The 6,605-nt window shown below is 33.3% G+C and overlaps 1 protein-coding gene across 3 annotated transcripts in view; it reads right to left on the reverse strand.

Annotated features, from left to right (window-relative positions):
- The window catches only part of Tet (Ten-Eleven Translocation (TET) family protein), a 302,732-nt gene that overhangs the window by 285,133 nt on the left and 10,994 nt on the right, over window positions 1-6,605 (reverse strand). The gene's annotated exons all lie outside the window — the stretch shown is intronic.

Here is a 6,605-nt window from a genome sequence, read left to right on the forward strand (position 1 = left end):
ATATATTTATAATATGGTCACGGTTTTAACACTATTTTTGCTAGTTTCCGCAACAACAAAGGCATTTTCAATTCCATATAACGATATAAGTTCACTACTTTGAAAAAATTGTTTTCATTCTAAGAAACTCCAGTTCTCCCTTAGTTTCTATTTTCAGCCTTCAATTGCCTTAACATTTTCCGCCCATCAAACTATATTTGTCAAAGAAAATAGAAAATACCGTCTAGACTTTTCGCACGGATGATAGGGCGATAAAAGCCTTTATGACAACCCGTTCAAGATTTACAACTTTCTACATATTTTAAGAAAGCCTGGACCTGAGGCTGGAAGAACATGTGCCCGACGTTTCGGCAGTTATTTATACCTTGTTCAAGGGCAGCTGTCCCTCTCGCTGAACTCTGTGCGCGAAATCCCGACGGATGACAGACGATTGGCCGACCTAGTCAACAGTTATGTAAAATGATCTCGTTATAATGTCTTTAATATTTATCGCCCTGTTGTTGTTTGAGACACTTATTATCATTTATGACATTCTACTGATGTGCGATAATGTCACGTCCTTGGGAGGTGCTTGAGAAAACATCTGAATCCTGCTCGATACGCTTCGATTAGAGGAAAAGTGTGTACGTGTATATATATACATTAAATACTAGGGAAACTACAATTAAAAATACCAGTAATATTTATATTAATACCTAAATTAAACACAACATTTATACATTGAAATTAATAATTGATAATTGATTTTTTTGTGATTATCCACAATCCTCTGAAATGACCTTTTATTTGTAATTTATTGAATCTAATATTGAAGCTAAATATTTTTAAAAAAATTATTGACCAAATAATAAATAAATTGTGAATGAGGATAAAATCAAGTTTTCATCTCAGTAATAACGGACACAGCATGACAAAGGATAGCGATCATTTTTCAGAAAAGTTCAATTTAAAATCATCTATGGCAGACAAGGTGATATACCTACAAAGCTAGAAGTTGCAACCTTAACATGAATTTAAATATCGTAGAAAATGAGTTAGTAAAATAGGCACAAATCACCCGGGCATTCTAAATTATAGAAACAATGTAAAATATAAATACTATTGAGATAAGCAATGTCCTTCAAAAATATTATGCATAAAACGTTTTAGTAAAATTTCTTCCTTTGTACATTATAATCACACGAATTTTATTTTAATAATGCTAGTTTGAATGAAAATGAATTAATTAAAGCGAACATTCGATGTTAGTTGCCTTCAAGAATTTCTAAATCCAAAAACAAATCAGATTAAAAACATACTTCACACCATAGAAACCATGAGGACAAAAATAGTTTGAATAGGTTAGGAATAGGGAATTGGTATATTGGATAAGAGGTATTTTTGAAAGAAACCTTGGTTGGAGGGGATTAATAAAGGCCTGGTTGAAAGAGGAATGGAGGAAAGGGACTGGAATAATGGCAGATAACAGATAATGTTATTGGGGTCGATTTGTAACTAAACTATGAGTAGAAAATTTAAAAATAATTAAACAAAACAAAAAGGCGACTTGAATAACCATTGACCACTTCAGGTCAATCGACTTTATACTGCAAGTCAATTAGTTGAAATATTGAATTAGATGGGATCCATAAACCAAGCATCATTATATCAACTTTAGACTTGACCCAAGCCCCAGCTTCAAGAAATCTGCCCCAGACGTGTTAACAAACTCCCTGAGGTGGAGGGATTACCTCGGACAGGGGATGGATTGAGATCTTAGGGGCCTCGCTGGACCTCACCCTCATCCATTCAATTTGTCATCATTAAATTTAGTTAGTAGCTCAGGTAGGTAGGTTAGTTAGCCTTTTTTTTTTATGAAGTTATCACCTAAATCGCTACTTCAAAATAATACAGATTTATCCATTATTCGAAAAATTGCATTAATTAATAATTTTTAATCTTGCATTTTCCAAATTTTAATTAATCCAATAAAAATTCCGTTTATTTGATTTCAATCCGTTTTCATTACATGTCTTAACACTTTTTTGTAATATTTTTTTATTTATACTTTTCACTGTACGTCTTATTTTTATTTTCTTAGTTCATTTTTGTATACATTTTCCCATATTACAAATAATCACATTCTTAACCATTTTTTTTATTTTTATCACCCTCCTCCTAGTCATTTCTGACATACGCCGAAAAGGAAGGGGGGGGGGGTTATCTACAGGGTACCACCCTTTTTAAAAATGAATATCCAAAATGAGACTTGTAGGGACCAATCTCAGTCGGACAACTTTCCGGCAAGTGGATGATAATTTTTTTTTTTAATCTAGTAAAGCCAAAAATATACAGAAATATTAGAAACATATATCGTAGTTGAATAAATTTAAACAGCAGCTAGGGTGGCTGAGACTCAGCCAGCGACAATATCTCTTATCAATTTTCCAATAATTTCCCTACGAGAGAGCTTTCCTCTTAAAGGGATTTTCTTTTTCCCGAGGAAACTTGAGATAGAAGCCATTCCATTTCTGCCCTATAATAATGATAATAATAATAAAAATCCTGCCACCCGTCCTCACCCTAATAAGATCTGGAAATGCCTCAAAACTAACAGCATCAGGGTCTCGGGGACATCTCCCGGCATCGCTATATAATGAGATGGGAGATCCACGATACACCACGTATAACAGGATTGGATCGATAATCGACCCGCGTGGGTTTGGTCCCGCTCCTAGTTCGGAGTCTAAGAATACGAGCCAATAAACCTCAACTTAAAGAGTGGCAGTTCAACTACTAGGGTTAAGTCCGGTTAAGCACAGCTCTAAGCCAACCACGACTACACCACTACCTGTTGCGTCTCCTTGTACAGAAATGAATATCTAGTTAGGAAAGTTACATCTATAAGACCTGATCCCTATCAAAACATTAACTTAAGTTAATATTATTGATTTAAAAAATAGAAATTTTGAAAAAAAAAATAAATATTAGATTTTTTTTTAACCCTTTTTAAGATGGTAAATTAAATAAAAAGGCTCTAATAAAAGCTGGAAAAAGAATAGTTCGAGTAACAAATACGGATAATCAGAAAATGAAAAAAAAATTCAACATATCAACAGCAAAAAAAAAAGACACCTAAAGAATACAGTAAGTAATGGATCATTTTACAATGTTGATATGAGATGTACGACCTTTGGTCCGTATTCATGTTTATCACAATGGTTTCTGAATTAGCGAAATGTAAACTGGTACATAATTTGTGGATACTCAAGAGGTGCATATATATTATTTATACAAGACACACCTTGCTGAATTTGCAGACCAATCAAAATTGGATATTCAGTGAATTTCATGCTTTCCGCTGTAACATTTTGCAAAGGCCAATAAATGCCTAGATGAAAAAAAAATTACTAAAAGTTGTAAAATTTGCATTTTCATTATTTCTGAGTTTGATAATAATAAAACTTGATAAAACTTTTGATAATGATAATAATAAAATTTTTGATAAAACTTGAATAAAGCCCAAAAAATATAATCAGAATAGTTTTTGACGATCAGTGTCGTACAAATAAACGTGTGCATTAAATTACAGTCATAGTTTTACAGTCCTAGAAAGGAACTGTGGAAGGACGCTGCGTATGCAATCTCCACATTCCAATATATCATCATTCGATACATTTATAGTCCCACAGTCGATTTTTGCGCTAAGAGGTTGTCGAAAATCCTGGAATTGAAGACGAAGAGGAGGCCGGGGCGGGTAAACAGTTGGAAGCAGACCTGAGGAGGCTTCCAAACAGAGATATAGCGGCTCTGGGACAACATCGTTATCTCCTCGTCCTTAAAGGTACCTCCTGCCAGACAGATCACCTTCTCTCTCCTTTTTGATAAGTTGCTATCTGGAGGACTTTCGGTTTCATCCCGAACAGTGCCATGGAATATCAGTGAAAAATCTAGTGAGCGTTTGGATGAAATCACTAAAAGAAATTGTATTCAGTTACAGGGTATCGATATTCACGATTCTATTATCTGTCATGCTCCATAGATTTAAACCTAAACGTAACTTTGAAAAATATAATAAAAATAAAAGATATAATCAAATTTATTTAACAGGTTCCAAGTATTTGATTATTTAGTTTTATTTGCAGTTGATAAATAACCATTCAATGTCTCGACTGCAAGATTATCATCAGAATGAAAACAAAAAATCACATTTATGCCGAAAACCTACAAAGAGGAATGCACACGATTTACAAAAATCATATTCTTCCTACTTTTCTTTTTTTTTTTTTTTTTAGCACAAAAATGGAAGAGCAATACCTCACGGGCTTCGAAAATAAAGTGATATATAGGCTACTGTGCCGAGCAAAGACAAGTGAGTCTACTGAAATATTCAAAAGGAATTGTGAGACTTGCTCGCTCTAAATATAACTGAAAAAATACCAACGATATATATGGAAGGAGCAAAGCTTTGATAAGAAACGATGCCTTTACAAGTTAAAAAAAATAAGGTAGTTCTTCCGAGGTGTATGCCAAGTCGTAATTGGGAGGATTACTTATATGTCTAACGTGTCAATTTGAGTTTTAATGAGGTTCATTGAAGGAGGTATGTACATGATTATTGCCGACATCAACATTGAGGTTTGTTAAGCCTCGGACTTCATTAACAACTTCTAATCTGTGCAAAAACAGTTCAAAATACATGTAAATTTACCAACGACTAAAACAAAACAACATATGCTGCAACATGCACTATTTTCACTGCGATGTAAATCTCGCTCTACCAAATTTAAAAACAATGAAAGGAATATTCGGTGCAAAAAAGCGATTAGACCAGCAGTGCCAATGAATTACGTGGAGAAACTTTGAATTCAGTAATTTACATATCATGCGGTGTGCAATTTATAGATTCATTAAAATAGCGAGTTTTTTTGTCTCTGTGACTAGGCACAATCACAACCGGAGCCCTAGATATCCATACATTACAAAGATAAAATCAAGCTATAGGTATATAAGTAAAAGCAGGACCGAATACATTCGCCGAACACACAGGCCGTTCACCGCATATGTTAGGAATAGTAACAACTAATGATGAATTTCATATTATATTTTTGTATATGTATACATATAAAAAAAATTAATTAAAAGGTTCCATGGCCAAGCGGTGATATGACAATAGCTAAAGGAAGGATGAGAAGCGTGGAGGTTCGAAAAGGTGTTCGCTAGGTAACAGATGGTTACCAGGCCAGCGATCTACAGGAGATGGATTGATAACCATATGCACTCTGCTTGTGCTCACCATAAGGTCTTCAAAGTCTTTCATTAACTATATTCTTGACAATCGGTAACCATCGATTTTTAAAATAATTTTTTTTTCTAAATATACACAATTTTCTTTATTTGCCTCTTACGCCAAATTACAAAATCATTCGGATATTTTACAAATATATGCTGGGAGACATCATTATCCGATGTCTTGACTAATATCATTAGTGAAGAAATAATTAAAAATAAACTTTGTCAATATTTGTTTTTAAGGACAGGTTAAGGATAGTCTTAGATTTTGAAGCAGTGTTTAATAAACATTTACAACTTCAGTAGTAATTAATGCATTTGTACTAAAGACAGCAAGATGAGAATTTAAGTCGGAAACATTTTGGGGGACACTGATAAAGCAGAGGCACTACCAATGTGACTGTAGTGACAGCTGTCGCAGCCACTAACTTCGTGGAGACTGACATATGCAGTCGTACGGTCAGGATTTACTCGATAGTTATAGTATCTAATATCTGCGCATGTGCGACAAACTTGCACAACTAGTATATTTCATGTGGTATTGAAAACATATATAGACATATAAAGCGAAGGCGATTTAATACGAGATATTTGATAATAAAACTATTTAGCAGGCAATTAAACTTTGTTTTCCTGTATTATATGTTTTTAACTATCCATAAAAAGATATTTCGTCATCAAAAGGACTGTTATTTTTAATAACTATTAAAATGAAAAAAAAAATACGTTAAGTTTGTTTGGTCAATTCTTAATATCAAGACGTCAAAGAATATTCTACGTTTTCTGCGTAAACACATATGTAGAAAGAAATGTCATAAAATTATCTATTTGCTAATTAAAAAATTAGAGCAGATTGTTAAAATTATTTATTTAAGAAATCACACAATTAATTGAACAAGTTACATTATTGGCAAACATGGATGATTAAAAGAAACTAAATGTTATTGTTGTCATAATAAGCGTAAAAACTACGGATATTTATCATTGCTCTTATAGATATGAGATAGAGTAGTACTGGTTTATTGACTTATTATATTGATTATGGATAAATATATAATTACTATTACTTTAAACGAGCTGAAATGATTGTGGTTTCTGGGTTGCGGTTTCTGCCCTGAGGTACGCAGAACCAACTACGAACTTTTGGACCACAACAATGAATGTTATTTTTACGTGTATTGACGTAAACGAAACGAAAGCAGTGTAGGTGCAGGAAGATTAAAATGGTATCTCTAAATTAAGCGTGCCTAGCAATCCATTGATACGCACTTACGCGATACGAGTAGAGGTAGAAGTTCGTTTCAAGGACTTTAAATCACTAGGAAAGTTATATT

Source organism: Halyomorpha halys, unplaced genomic scaffold, assembly GCF_000696795.3.
Source record: "Halyomorpha halys isolate HHAL.00 unplaced genomic scaffold, Hhal_1.1 Scaffold706.1, whole genome shotgun sequence".
Lineage (NCBI taxonomy): Eukaryota > Metazoa > Arthropoda > Insecta > Hemiptera > Pentatomidae > Halyomorpha > Halyomorpha halys.